The 16289-nt window shown below is 38.3% G+C and overlaps 1 pseudogene; it reads right to left on the bottom strand.

The window, feature by feature from the left end:
* Positions 1 to 4141: 4141 nt before the first annotated feature.
* The window catches only part of LOC138891314 (UDP-glucuronic acid decarboxylase 5-like), a 58209-nt pseudogene continuing 46061 nt past the window's right edge, over positions 4142 to 16289 (bottom strand).

The following is a 16289-nucleotide window of genomic DNA, read 5'->3' on the forward strand; positions in this document are numbered from 1 at the left end:
CAAAAAGAAAAACAGACTCAATCTCTTAACAATGTTGTCACGCCATCCATCGTTGGGAGCCACCCGGTTCACACAAATTCCACCTTTGGAAAGAATCGTGGCATTAAGAAAATCAAAGGCTAGACCTACTCCCAGCATAAAGTCTTGTTCTTTCCCTGTTAAAGCCCTAATTTTTCTCATCTTCTACTTTCTTCTTAGACAACAATTATAGAGCTCAAATCCTACAATAAGATTGGTAAAAATGGTGTATTTCTGTCGATGTGGGCATGTTGCATTGTTTCAAACATCATGGATGTCACAAATTCAAACCAAGGTAGTACGAGACTCGCGGGTTGGGAGATGGGGGTCGTCAATCTCTTTCTTAAAGATTGAGATGAGTCGATGCTGATGTCGATTGATGGAGATAGAACTTTCTCACGTCTCTTGGCATCCGCTCTGTAAATTTAGCCTAGAAAAACAAATAGGGTAACCACCTATCCAAACTATTCTAAGCCACTCCGGATGAGTGAGTTAGTCAATTATGTTCAAAAGCTAGGCATGCTTGACTTCCACTAACCTGCATAGAGCCCTTAGAAAAAAGAAGCTCGCGGGATAGAGCCTGATCTTCTAGTTTTTCTTCTTCTTCAATGATAGGTCAATTTCTAGTCCCTTTAAAGGGAGGTGACTTGAAATCTTACCCTCAAGATCGATTTCGCGAGACCATTTCAGTCTATTCATGCTAAGCTTTATTGAATGGGCGATTACAAGTTTCCGCTAGACCATCCTAGTTAAGAAGAAGAAAAGTCCATGCAAGAAGGCTCATGTGAGTCCGTCTAAATGATATTAATAAGAGCACGTTTGGATTGACTTAAAACTAGTGGCTTTCAAGCACAATTGCTTACAAGCATTTTTTTACGCTAGAACTTGTTTTATAAATAAGTAGTTACGTATTCAAATAAAAGTGTTGAAGTCGGAAAAGAATTGTTGAAGTGTTTAATAAACAAGTGCTGGTAAGCACTTTTTATGTTAAAATGGATGAAATATCCTTAAAGCTGTTAATACTAAAAATAAGTTTATCACAATAACATTCATATAAGATTAACTCAAACACGTACTAACTTATGTTTCAATTAGCTCTACAATAAATTAATTAGATATGATTATTTTATATAAATATAAACCGAATGTCAATAGAATTGCTACGTGCTTTTGTTATGAATATTCAACAACTAAATAAAATAGTTTGTTTCTAGAGTGAAATGGGAAAATGTAATAGAAGTATAAACCTTATGCCAGAGGCGTATTTAGAATTTCGAGAATGTGGGTGCTCCATTAATTTTATATTTAGTTTGCTGATATAAAATAGGATGTGTTTGACTTAAAGACAGAAGGAAAAGAAAAGGAAGATTAACTAAAATAAATGGAAGCGTTGTTGTCAAGAAAAAAGGAAAAGAAAGACTTAAGAATAAGAAGTTACAACCGAAATTTTAATGGGATTTGATCCCATGACCTTAAATTAGCAAGGAATAAAGGGCAAAACTGGGATTTGACCCCATGACCTTAAATTAGCAAGGAATAAAGGGCAAAAACCAATGAACTGCTTTTCTTCTTTTGACCATGGGTGCCATCAAGTAAGTCCTTTTTTGCAAATTATGTACATAATATATTTGATATCGTTGGAGGATCACAGGTTCACGTGAACCACAATTTATATCGTGGATCCGCCACTGCCTTATGCCAATAAAACTAATGCCTCATCCTTTGCATATTTTCTTTCTTTCTTCTTCTGCTAGTTCTTACATTGTGTAATTACGGGTCTTATTAATTACTTATCACATAAAAAATAGAGCAACATAATTTATATTGCATCTTGTAATAAATTTTTCTATTCTTATTTTACAAGTCACAACTTTAATCCTACCATATGTACCGTTCAAAAATACAAGAAGAGATTAGATCAGGATATAAAGGAAGAAAAGTTATAATAATGTGAAGAAAGATGATGCAACGTCGAAATAAAGAAGAAGAAAAATGACGTTAGGACTTTATTCGTAGAGTATATGTATTTTGAAATTTATAAAAAAATATCGGATAATAAGGTCAAATTTGATCAAGCACAAAAAGCTTTTAAGCCAAAAAGCAACGAGTTAAAGTCTGACTTTTGGTTTATTTCAGCTTAAAAGTTGTTTTTAGGTCTGCCAAACACTCAAATAAGACAAAATATCCAACACCTCTAAGCAATACCATATTATGAGAAAAATGGTAAAGTAAGAGATTCTGCTTAGAGATTTCATCTCTCACACATGTAAAAATAGCACTGCCTAACCAGTTTTCTCAATGGTAATTGAAAAATAGCTAGCGTTTGCGAAGTCATTGAAAAATAGTTACTATTTTACTGAAACACGAAAAGTTCCAGCATAATATGCTAGATTGTGTAGCTCCTGCATATAAACTTCCATCATATTATATAGGAACTCTAGCACACAGAAAGTTCCAGCATAATATGCGGGATTATGGAGCTCCTACATATAAACTTCCAACATATTATTATGGAACTCTAGCACATTATAAAATTCTAGCATATTATGCTGGAAGCTCATAAATAAAAAATTCGAACTCCTGTATATTATTCTGGAATATTTTCGTATTTTTAAGAGTATTTTTGTTCAGATTTTATCTTTACATGAAAAATATCTAAATTTGAATTACTTTTGAAATATTGGCTATTTTTCAATTAACAGTTATAAATGTGGCTATATCTGATTTTCCTTCCTCATATACATGAATTCATCCTAACAACTATCGATTATGTTAAAATAAGAATTTCCTCAGATGATCAAGGAAGCTCCCTTATCCAATAGATGAGATTAGGGTGAAAGGTATTATATTTTCTCCGACTGATCTGACTAAGGCTTTCTTTCTGCTTTGACTTGCCTTCCTTATCTTTCAATCTGGATTTGCATGTGTTCCACAAATGACTATATAGAGCAATTGCTGCGATATGACTTGAGTAAGACAAGTTGAAAAAGTCTTAACATAATTTCAAAAATATTTGAGCATAGATATGGTCTATGAATAATATAAAAGCTAATAAAAATACCGTGATACGAATCAACCACAGTATCCTAACAATCCTAAAATTACAAGACAATATATATCATCTTGGAAACAAAATGTCATTTGGAGCTCCTGAGAAGTAAATGAGTTAAAAAACATTTATAAATTAAATATTTTCTATAAGCCACGGGTTTGAGTTGTGGAAGCATCACTAATGTTTGTATTAGGGGAGATTGTCTACATTACACCCTTAGGGAAACGTCCCTTCTCGGACCCTACGTGAATGCGAAATACATTGTGCATCGAGCAACCCTTTTGTCTTAATAGAAAGAATGCTATTTCCACGATTGAATATTTTGTTTGTTTGGTTTAAAGATGAAAGGTTTCAACAAAGCTCACTTTCATAGCATTCTTAGTGCAGAATTGATGATATTAGGTCTTCTATTTTTAGTTGCCTTGTTCTAATCTTGGATTTTTATCAAAAGGAGGACTTTTGAAGAGTAGCCAAGGACTAGTCAATGAATTTCGAGAGCACATAAACTATGGGACGAGCCTCAACATGTACAACAACAACAACCCAGTATAATCTCATTTAGTGGGGTCTGGGGAGGGTAGTGTGTACGCAGATCTTATCCCTACCCTAGGGTAGAGAGACTGTTTCCAAATAGACCCCCGACATCCTTCCCTCCAAGAACATCCCACCTTGCTCTTGGGGAGACTCGAACTCACAACCTCTCGGTTGGAAGTGGGGGTTGCTTACCATCAGAGCAAGCCTCAAAATGTACGATACTGATAAAAAAAAAAGCAAACAACAATAGTACTTTACCACCAAATAGCAACAAAAAGATTAAACTAACTTGTATCAATAGAATTTCTTAATAAATCACATGGGAAATCGCCATATTTTTATGAAAACAGTAAATGAAGCACACTTAACTTCCCAAATCTTCATCCAAATACAAAACATGAAGTAAAACTCTATATACCATGAGAAAACATTCAAAGAAAACAAGGGAAATTGTCCTCATGGATAGACAACAAAAAACAATACTATCAAATATTATTGGTTCAATAACATGAATGCCAAAATAATCTGTAACTCTTTTTATATCTTTCTAGAGACCCCAAGCCTCAGTCTGAAATCTTCTTCCATTAGTGGAAGGCCATAGCGCAACTTGACTTTTGGTTCCCATCCTAAGAATTCTTTTGCTTTTGTGATATCTGGTTTCCTTTGTCTTTGATCATCCGGTATATTTTCCACCGATTTGATCTCCACTTTCGGATTGATAAGCTGCAAACCAAAAGTATAACAACTTTCATGTTACTATTCTTAAGATTAAAAGAGCGATTTTTCTAGCAGCAGAAACAAAAGACATGCAAAGTCCAAGCTTTTAATATGCAAATTCTGGTTTTCAGCTAATCCGTGGCTTGACACACATTTACCATATTGTAGAGATGCAACAAAAAGGGTATACTTTACTCGAAATATTAAGGCCCCGTTTGGCCATACATTTTGGTAACGTTTTTTCAAAATATTTTTGAAAACATTGTTTGTTCATAGATTAGGATTAGATTTTGGGTGAAACTTGTTCTTCCATTCACAAAACTTCAAATTTTTTTCAAATAAAATGCATGTCCCAAAAATTATTTTTCAAAACTACTTCAAAAATTATTTTTTCAAGTTTCAACTAAATCTATATCCAAACGCTAGCTAAAATTATAGTTCTCCTGGCTAGCTCGAACTTAGGTTCTACCTTAATTCAGTTATAAAGCAAGAATTTACACACATATATGATCCCCTTCTTACAAATCAGATGGTTACATCATCTTTCTCAACTCGTTGTGCTGCTCCTATATACTATGCGACTTATGCGATCTAGACCATAGTCTTAACGTTATCAAAGAGACAAGAGAACAACATAGCAACTTGCTGTACAAATGAAGTATAAGAAACAAGGAGAAGCTGTTAGGGATATACTAGATATGTCCTAGATCCAACGTCATATTTGATGATTTGAATATATTTTTTGTGAACGAATTTCATATAATATATATATATATATATATGTATGTATGTATATATATATATATATGTATGTATGTATATATATATATATGTATGTATGTATATATATATATATATATATATATATATATATATATATATATGTATGTATGTATGTATTATGTCATTTGATATTCTGTTATCATTATTATTAATTATTTGATTAATTTGATAAGGTCCTTGATTAAATTTGAGACTTGTAATTGTGATTGGGATCATGATAATGAGAGTAAAGTTTCTTATAATTTAATCTAAATTTTGTTCTTGAACATAGGATTATTAATTTGGACATTAATAATCTGGTTAGATCAATATCTATGTGATTGTCTTTATGAGATAAAGATTAATTGATCTCATTAACTGAATCACATAGATAGATGATTATAACGAACCGACCGGTCGTTTTGAGCTTTTGCACTTCGCTCGCCAGTTCTCGGGCATGACTAGCCCCGTGTGGTGTATTATGACTTATGTAAATCGTCGGTTTTGGTTTCAAGGTAATCGGAATGAATTTGGAAGAACAGTTCTCAGTTTGAAGCTTAAAAGTTGAAAGGGTTGACCAAGTTTTGACTTGTTTGTCTATGATCTCGGATTAGAATTTTTATGATTTGGTTAGCTCCGTTAGTGATTTGGGACTTAGGAGCATTATCGTATTGTACTTTGGAGGTCCGTGGAAGGTTTAGGCTTGAATTGGCGAAATTGGAATTTTTGCGTTTTCCGGTTGATAGGTGAGATTTTTATTTAGGGGTCAGAATGGAATTATTAAAGTTGGAGTAGGTTCGTTGTGTCATTTTTGATGTGTGTGCAAAATTTCAGGTCATTCAGATGAGGTTTGATAGACTTTTTGATCGAAAGTGAAATTTGGAAGTTTTTGGGATTCTTAGGCTTGAATCTGATGTGATCTTGGTGTTTTGATGTTGTTTTGAGCGTTCCGAAGGTTGGAACAAGTTTGAATGATGTTATAGGATATGTTGGCATGTTTTGTTGAGGTCCCGAGAGCCTCGGGCGAGTTTCGGGTGATTAACGGACCTATCTTTGGTTTTGAGTGTTGGTAGATTTTGCTGGTTTGTGTTGCAAAAGGTTTGTTCATCGCGTTCCCGGAAGGGCTTCGCGTTCGCGAAAAGTGTTCTCTGAGATGGCAAATTTTGTTCTTCGCGTTCGCAAAGGTGTAGACGCGAACGCGAAGGGTGAGTTGAGTATTCATCGCATTCGCGAGGAGGCTGTCACGTTCGCGATGATTGAGCTAGTAAAGGTGTGCGTTCGCGAGTGGGTCATCGCGATCGCGTAGAAGGATTTCGGGGTCTGAGGCAATTGTGCTTCGCGAATGCGAGGGAGCTACCGCTTTCGCGAAGAGTTAAACCTGGGCATTCAGTTTATATTTTAAAAACGAGGGTTTAAGTCCAATGTCACAAAAACTATTGGAGAGCTCGGGAGAAGGTGAAACTTGAGGCGATTTTCAGTGGAGAAATTGGGTTAAGTATTCTTCATTCATATTTGGTTTCATTCCATGATTTAGTCTTGAATTTCATCATTTAATTTGAGAAATTAGAGAGGAAATTGGGAAAAAATGGAAGAAAATTTTGAGAATTCTTTTGGGGATTGAATGGGCAATTGAGGTCGGATTTTGATAAATTGGATATGGGTAGACTCGTGAGAGGATGAAGATTCTATTGATGTGATTTTTATAGGATTCCTAGACGTGGTCCCAGGGGCCGAGTTTGAGCAATTTCAGGTTTTGTGATGTAAATTGGATATTTTTGAGTGGACTTTGTTCCCTTAGCATATTTTAATGGTTATGTACTGATTTTGGTTAGATTTGGAGCATCTGAAGGTCGATTCGAGAGGGTAAAGGCATCGCAGGCTAGATTTTGGACCAGATAGAGGTGAGTAATATTTGTAAATGTTGTCCTGAGGGTATGAAACCCCAGATTTTCACATCGTTGTGCTATATTGAGGTGAGGCACATGCTAGATGACGAGCGTGTGGTCGTGCACCATTGGAGATTGTGACTTAGTCCATCCCGAATGACTGTTTTACTGCGTATATAATTGAAAACTGTTTGCTATCATCATGTTTTGGGATGCATGCCATATTTGGGTCTCGTGCCAATTATTTTGGACCGTTAGGGGTTTTTTTCTACTATCTCCTCACTGTTTTGATTTTATATTTGTACTCAGTAATGATATATTATACTGTTTTTATAACTCAGGCATGTATACTCTGTTTTAATACTTTCAATAATAATATTTTGGTATGACTGTGATGACGACATTTGAGGCCAATGCATTTGGCCTAGCCGGAAAGACATAGAATCTGGTTGGAGCGCCGACTGGCTAGCCCTTATTGGTGCACGGATTGCACGAGTTGTGGATTTAGTTTGTATTAATGTATCATGTCACTAGAGTAGTTTTCTTGGATTAAATGAGATTATTGGGATCTATAATGGATACAAACGGATTCGATTTCAGCATGTTGGAAGGATAATATAGAGGTTCGGCTAAGAAATTTGCTATGGTCCTTGCCAAAGGAGAAGTGGTTTCATGAATGGTTGATCTGAGGAACGGTTATGACTTACTGCATGTTTAGTTATCATTGATAGTATACGAAGTGTTGGAATAAGGGTTTATTGGATAAGAGGTATTATCAGTATTCAGTTGTTTTGGACAACTGTTATGATTAGAAGTTATCGCTGCAAGTGTTTGAGTATGTGGTATATCATGTAATGGCATTTGAGTCTTCGGGTATGGCTTGTTACAGCTTGTTCGGGATTATTCAGAGAATAGATGTAAGATTCTGATCTTGTAGATGATTTTAGAAGTGGAAATGTGGTTCTAAGGTTTATGGGCTAGGTTGGATTGTAAGAATTTCAGTTACATTGTATTATCGGACCTATATGAGATAGAGTGACGTAGGATCATCCCCGGGGTATGTGCATGGTAAGGTTTCATAGCGATTTGAGGGTTTTCGGAAAAACTTTGGGCACATTCGAAGATGAACGTATGTTTAAGTGGGGGAGGATGTAACAACCCGATCGGTCGTTTTGAGCTTTTGCACTTCACTCGCCAGTTCTTGGGAATGACTAGCCCCGTGTGGTGTAGTATGACTTATGTAAATCGTCGATTTTGGTTTTAAGGTAATCAGAATGAATTTGGAAGAACAGTTCTTAATTTGAAACTTAATAGTTGAAAGGGTTGACCAAGTTTTTACTTGTTTGTATATAATCTCGGATTGGCATTTTTATGATTTGATTATCTCCGTTAGGTGATTTGGGACTTAGGAGCGTGATCAAAATATACTTTGGAGGTTCGTGGAAGGTTTAGGCTTGAATTGGCGTAATTGAAATTTTGGCATTTTCCGGCTGATAGGTGAGATTTTGATTTAGGGGTTGGAATAGAATTCCGGAAGTTGGAGTAGGACCATTGTATCATTTGTGATGTGTATGAAAAATTTCAGGTCATTCAGACGAGGTTTGATAGACTTTTTGATCGAAAGAGAAATTTGGAAGTTTTTGGGATTCTTAAGCTTGAATTCGATGTGATCTTAGTGTTTTGATATTGTTTTGAGCGTTCCGAAGGTTGGGTTCCGAAGGTTGGAACAAGTTTGAATGATGCTATGGGATACTTTGGAATGTTTGGTTGAGGTCCCGAGGTCGTCGGGTGAGTTTCGGGTGGTTAACAGACTAATCTTTGGTTTTTGAGTGTTGGCAGATTTTGCTGGTTTGTGTTGCAGAAGGTTTGTTCATCGCGTTCGCAGAAGGTCTTCGCGTTCGCGAAGAGTGTTCTCTGAGATGGCAAATTTTGTTCTTCGTGTTAGCGAAGGTGTAGACGCGAACGCGAAGGGTGAGCTGAGTATTCATCGCGTTCGCGAGGAGGCTGTCGCATTCGCGATGGTTGAGCTAGTAAAGGTCCGCGTTCACGAGTGGGTCATGGCGATCGTGAAGAAGGATTTTGGGGTCTGAGGTAATTGTGCTTTGCGAACGCGAGGGAGCTACCGCGTTCGTGAATGGTTAAACCTGGGCAGTCAGTTTATATTTTAAAAATGAGGGTTTACGTCCAATATCACAAAAACCATTGGAGAGCTCGGGAGGAAGTGAAATTTGAGAAGATTTTTAGTGGAGCAATTGGGGTAAGTATTCTTCATTCATATTTAGTTTAATTCCATGATTTAGTCTTGAATTTCATCATTTAATTTGAGAAATTAGAGTGGAAATTGGGGAAAAATAAAAAAAAAATTTGAGAATTCTTTTGGGGATTTGAATGGGCAATTGAGGTAGGATTTTGATGAATTGTATATGGATAGACTCATGAGAGGATGAGGATTCTATTGATGTGATTTTTATCGGATTCGGAAACATAGGCCCAGGGCCGGGTTTGAGCAATTTTGGGATTTTTGATGTTGATATTTTCGAGTGGGCTTTGTTCCCTTAGCATATTTTAATGGTTATGTACTGATTTTGGTTAGACTTGGAGCATCTGAAGGTCGATTCGAGAGGGCAAAGGCATCGCGGGCTAGATTTTGGACCGGATAGAGGTGAGTAATAATTGTAAATGTTGTCCTGAGGATATGAAACCCCGAATTTTCACATCATTGTGCTATATTGAGGTGACGCACATGCTAGATGACGAGCGTGGGGTCGTGCACCGTTGGAGATTGTCACTCAGTCCATCCCGAATGACTGTTTTACTCTGTATATAATTGAAAACTGTTTGCTATCATCATGTTTTGGGATGAATGCCATATTTGGGGCTCGTGCTAATTGTTTTGGACCGTTAGGGGATTTTTACTGCTATTTCCTCATTGTTTTGATTTTATATCTGTACTCAACCATGCTATATTCTATTATTTTCATAACTCAGCCATGTTTACTCTGTTTTAATACTTTAAATAATAGTTTGGGCTGAGCATCATATTATACTATGCTCGAGTGGCTTTTAGAGATTTCTGACTGAGTAGGGCCGAGGGCATGTGTTGTGAGAATTATTATGGGATCGGGCTGCACGTCGAAGCAGTGTTGTACTAATTATGATTATGAGGTCGAGGGCTTGAGCTGTACGCTACAAGTGGCTTGATATGAGGTCGAGAGCCTATTGATTATGCCACGAGATGACTTGATATTGCGCTTGGGCCGTAAGGGGCCCCTCCCGGAGTCTGTACACCCCCAGTGAGCGGGGGTACCCTGAGTTTGATATATTGATTATGCCATGAGATGGCTTGTTATTGCGCTTGGGCCGTAAGGGGCCCCTACCGGAATCTGTACACCCCTAGTGAGCGCGGGTACCCAGTGTGTTATGTGATATAGCCCGAGGAGCTGATGTTATTCCATGTTATTGCCCGAAGGGCAGTTCTTGATTTATGTTATGCCTGAGGGGCTGATTAGGAGTGATTGTGAGGCCCGAGGGACTGGTTCTGTTTATATTATGCCCGGGGGAGGTTTATGGTACATGTTTTGCCAAAGGGCCTTTTACGTTTCCATCATGTTTACTCACTGTTTTATCACTCCTTTGAAACTATTGAAAATTATTTTTAAAAGGTTTTTACCGAAACTAAGCATGATTTATGAAGTAAATGATTTTTGTACTGTGTTGGAAATATCCTGTATTTGGTGTAGCATTTCGACGTTGTTTATGTGCTTTCTTACTGCTCAACTTTCATTTACCTTTATTATTCACTAAATTGGAGTACTCATATTACTTCATGCACCTTGTGTGTAGATTCAGGTATTTCTGAACCTGGTAGTGGGTGTTGATTGCTCGGCGGCAAAGTCATCAGAGTTTAGCAAGGTAGCTGCCCGACGTTCGCAACATTGCTTTTCTCCCTCTTGTTTTTGTTAGACTGTATTCAGTACACTTTCAGACTTTTTCCATTGTATTCAGACCTTAGTAGATGCTCGTGACGTGTGATACCCCGATGTCGAGCTTGTATATTATTTCCGCATTGTTCATTTAGACTTATATTATGAAACATTTATTTAAATTAAAGGCTTAAACATGATTCTTATTGATAAATGGTTAATTTGGGAGTTGTGTCGGCTGACCTAATTTCATGATAGGAGCCATCACGCCCGGGTCGGTTTTAGGGTCATGACAATGATGCATATAGAGATATGATCATTGAACCGACTCATTGGATAATTCCTAATGGTTAGAATTACCATAAACTGCCAATATGATATCGTTTTTGGAGAATGTGATGTAAAAAATTCCTTTGACCTGAGATTGTCATAGTAATTGATAAGTTATTTATTGTGCTTTGATACTAGACACCTATGGCCCTAGGGCGATAGTTGAAAGGATGTTGGGTATGATTAAATACTTGTAGAATTTGTGATTGATCAAGATGAAATTTGTCAACTTTTGGTAATGAGTTTAAGCTTCATGTTGTCATGAATTATAAACGACCAAACTAAGACCTTGGCTAGGGCAACTGAATGAAAGAAGAAAAGCGTTTCTTAGTTCATTCAATGGTCGATTATATTTGACATAAAACATAGTTGGTCGCCTATTAGGATTTGACAGTTGAACCATATCCTAGGGTGACCCAGAATGATAAGGACAGAAGGGATTACGACATTATTCTTCTACAAGTTCTTGAGAGTAAATTGTATACTTCATGCTATCTGGTCGCTAAGGAGTGTTGCTAGACGCCACCCTTGATTAGTATATTGATGTGATCAATTTACTATTAGCTTAGTATTGAATCTATGAGGTCTCACACTAACGAGTGTTTTGATCTTTGCTAAAGGAATAATTACTTTATTATTTGATAATTAAATTAAAGAATTTAATTAGTCAAATAAATTTAGTCTTTAGTCCAAATAAAATATTATTATATTCTTTGCTAGCACAGAGGATATAATTAATATTGTGAACAAATTAATATATTCTATTTGTACGACCTTAGCACCGAACCCGGTCGTGATGGCACCTCTCATGAAGACAAGGCCAGCCAATTGAACAAATTCTCATTTTTAAACATTTAAATAGCATAGAAATAGTCAAAACATGGTTTAATAATACTGAATAGCAGAAATACAGATAACAAATGCGAAAATCCAACCCGACACAGCCCTAACTAGGGTGTCACAAGTCACGAGCATCTATAGACCACGATACAAGTCGTCTAAAACCAATATCTAGTACAAATATTTGAAGGACATAGAAATGACAAGATAATAGAGACACGGGGCTGCGGACGCCGACAGCTACCTCGTAGTCTCCAAATACCGCCTGAAACTGGAGGAATAAACACTCAGAAGCGGAACCAGCGACGCCTGAATCTGCACACATGGTGCAGGGAGTAATGTGAGTACTTCGAACCAGTGAGTAACAAATATAAATAATGACTGAAAGTAAGAAATCACATAAAGCATATAACATCCTATAATGAAGCAGTAAAACATCATTTGAAAACAGTAAACCAGTGAAAACCAGGTAAAATCTCCTTTCAGCAGGTAAAATAGGTAAATAATGTAAAGTAAATAGGTAGAAGTTCGCTCCTCAGGCTCAGTATCCACAAATCCTCCCCTCGAGCAATATCTCAGAACAGTAACAGCCCCCTGGGCTCAATCTCAAAATAATATCAGCCCCTCGGGCCCAATCTCAGATCACAATGGGTACCCGCGTACACTGGGGAGTGTACAGACTCTTGGAGGGGCCCCTTACGGCCCAAGCGCAATATCAAGCCATCTCTTGGCATCATAAACTAGACCCTCAGCCTCATATCAATCAAGCCACCTCGTGGCATACATATCTCAGGCCCTTGGCCTCAAATCAGTATCAGTGTTTCCTCACAATATAGGCCCTCGGCCTTACTCAGTCAAAAACCATCACAAACCCCTCAGGCAATAGTAAAATAGTATTTCTCAGCCCAAATATCATTTAAAATATCGTATAAATCTTAATACTGAGTAAATATGGCTGAGTTTGAAAAACAGTAAAAAATAACATGACTGAGTTCAAGTAATAAGTCAAAACAGTGAGGAAATATCAATGAAAATCCCTGAAGGGTTCAAATAGTTGGCACCAGGCCCAAATATGGCATTCAGTCCAAATAATAATGATAGCAAATAGTTTTCAATCGAATACGCAGTAAAAATCATCAACCGGAATGGACTATGTCACAATCCCCAACGGTGATCTACCCCACACTCGCCATCTAGCGTGTAAGTCACCTCAACATAGCACTACGATGTGCAATTCGGGGTTTCAAACCCCCAGACCATCATTTACAATCATTACTCACCTCAAACCGGCTAAATCTCTAGCTCGCGATGCCTTTTCCCCTCGAATCAGCTTCCACGTGTGTCAAATCTATCCAAAATCAAAACGAATATGTGACAATATGCTAAGGAAACAAAGCCCAAGCGAAAACAATCGAAAAATACCAAAAATCTCGAAATTATCAAAACCCGAGCCCACGTCTCGAAAATCAGAAATTTTCACATCAACGGGTTCCTTATATCCACACGAATTCATACATATCAAAAGTTCTCAAATCTGACCCCAAATGGTCCTCCAAATCCCCAATCAAAAGTCCAAAATTCCAAGCCCTAGTTCTTCTATTTTTAGCTTAAGTTTCCATAAATTTCTAGGCGGATTTCATAATAGAATCGAGTTTTAAGTCCGAAATTCTTACCTCCAAACGTTTCCCCTTGAATCCCTCTTTAATATCCTTCAAAAAGCTCTCAAAATGATCAACTATGGGTGAAAATAGACCCACATTCGCGAACAAGATGGCTTAAAAACATTCTGCCCAGGCCTGTATTTCCTTCATCGCGATCGCGGCACTCCCCTCGCTATCCCGAAGAACAAATCTTCAGCTTCCCAAAATTACACTACGCGAATGCGACCAGGCTTACGTGAACGTGATGACCAGATGGGATAACCCTACGTGATCGCGGACATAACCCCGCGTTCGCGATGCAGAAACATCCTGCCAAGACCCAGGTCCAATTGACTCTATACGAACGCGACCACACTCATGCGTTCGCGATGAACAACTTCCCAAGCTACGCGATCGTGATCCTCCAATCGCAAATGCGAAGAATAATTGGGTTCCCTCCTCAATTTCTTCTACGCGATCGGGAGACACCCTACGCGATCGCGAAGGGCAAATTCTCTGCAACCCTGAACCTACAATTTCTGCTACTTTCAAACTCCAAAAAATGGTCCGAATGACTACCCAAAACTCACCCGATGCCACCGAGACCTCAACCAAAGGCAACAACACATGCTAAAACCTTATTCAAACTTGTTCCAATCATCAAAACACCTCAAACAACATCAAATTACCCAAAACACATCGGATTAAAGCCTAAGTTTCTAAAAACCTTCCGAAAAACGCTTTCGATAAAAAACCAACCAAACCACGTCTGAATGACCTGAAATTTTGCACACACATCCTAAATGACACAACGAAGCTACTGCAACTCTCGAAATTCCATTATGTCCCTTATATCAAAATCTCACCCATCAACCGGAAATCGCCAAAATATCAACTTCGCCAATTCAAGCATAATTCTACTTCGGACCTCCAAAACCCATTCCGATCATGCTCCTAAGTCACAAATCACCTCCCAAAGCTAACCAAACCATCCGAACTCACATCCAAACCCTCTAACACATAAGTCAACATCCGATTGACTTTTCCAACTCAAACCTTCTTAAAAGAGACTAAGTGTCTCAAACCTTATCAAAAATCATTCTGGACTCGATCCGACCAATCCGATACCACAAAACACGGATAACAAAGCATAAAGAAGCAGAAATCGGGGAAACAAAGCAATAAATCATGAGATGACTGGCTGGGTCATCATATCCTCCCCAACTTAAACAAACGTTCGTCCTCGAACGAGTCAAGAAATATACCTAAAGCCTCAAACAGGTGAGGATATCTGCTCCACATCTCGCTCGGTCTCCCAGGTAGCCTCCTCCACGGGCCGACCTCTCCACTGCACCTTCACTGAAGCTATATCCTTTGACCTCAACTTTCGAACCTGACAACCCAAAATAGCTACTGGCTCCACACCATAAGTCAAATTATCCTCCAACTGAACCGTGCTGAAATCCAGAACATGAGACAGATCCCCAATATACTTCCGGAGCATAAAAACATGAAATACCGGATGCACACTCGACAAGATGGGTGGCAAGGCAAGCTCATAAGCCACCTCCCCAATCCTCCGAATTACCTCAAATGGTCCGATGAACCGCAGACTCAACTTCCCTTTCTTTCCAAATCTCATAACACCCTTCACGGGTGAAACCTTCATTAGAACCTTCTCGCCAACCATGTAAGACACATCTTTAACCGTCCTATTAGCATAACTCTTTTGCCTCGACTGCATTGTCCGAAGCCTCTCCTGAATCACCTTCACCTTCTCCAAAGCATCCTGTACCAAATCAGTCTCCAATAGCCTAACTTCAGTAGGCTCGAACCAACCAACCGGAAATCTACATCGTCTCCCATACAAAGCCTCATATGGAGCCATCTGAATGCTCGACTGGTAGCTGTTGTTATAAGCAAACTCTGCGAGCGGTATAAACTGATCCTATGACCCTCCGAAGTCAATAACACAAGCACGCAACATGTCCTCCAATATCTGAATAGTACGCTCAGACTGCTCGTCCGTATAAGGATGAAAAGCTATGCTCAACTCAACCTGAGTACCCAACTCTCGCTGAACAGACTTCCAAAACTGGGAAGTAAACTGATTGCCCCGATCTGAAATGATGGAAACGGGGACACCATGCAACCGAACAATCTCTCGAATATATATCTCTGCCAACCGCTCTGAAGAAAAATAGTACAGATAGGAATGAAGTGCACGGACTTGGTCAGCCTATCCACAATCACCCAAATAACATCGAATTTCTTCAAAGTCAGTGGAAGTCCAACAACAAAATCCATAGTGATCCTCTCCCACTTCCACTCAGGAATAACCATCTGCTGAAGCAAGCCACCTGGTCTCTGATGCTCATATTTCACCTGCTGACAATTGAGGGATCGAGCTACAAATCCTACAATATCTTTCTTCATTCTCTGCCACCAATAATGCTGTCTAAGATCCTGATATATCTTCGCGGCTCCTAGATGAATAGAATACTGCGAGCTATAGGCCTCCTCCAGAATCAACTCCCGAAGCCCATCTACATTGGGCACACAAATCCGCCCCTACATCCTTAACACT

The sequence above is a fragment of the Nicotiana sylvestris genome, chromosome 5, assembly GCF_000393655.2.
Source record: "Nicotiana sylvestris chromosome 5, ASM39365v2, whole genome shotgun sequence".
NCBI classification, from domain to species: Eukaryota; Viridiplantae; Streptophyta; class Magnoliopsida; order Solanales; family Solanaceae; genus Nicotiana; species Nicotiana sylvestris.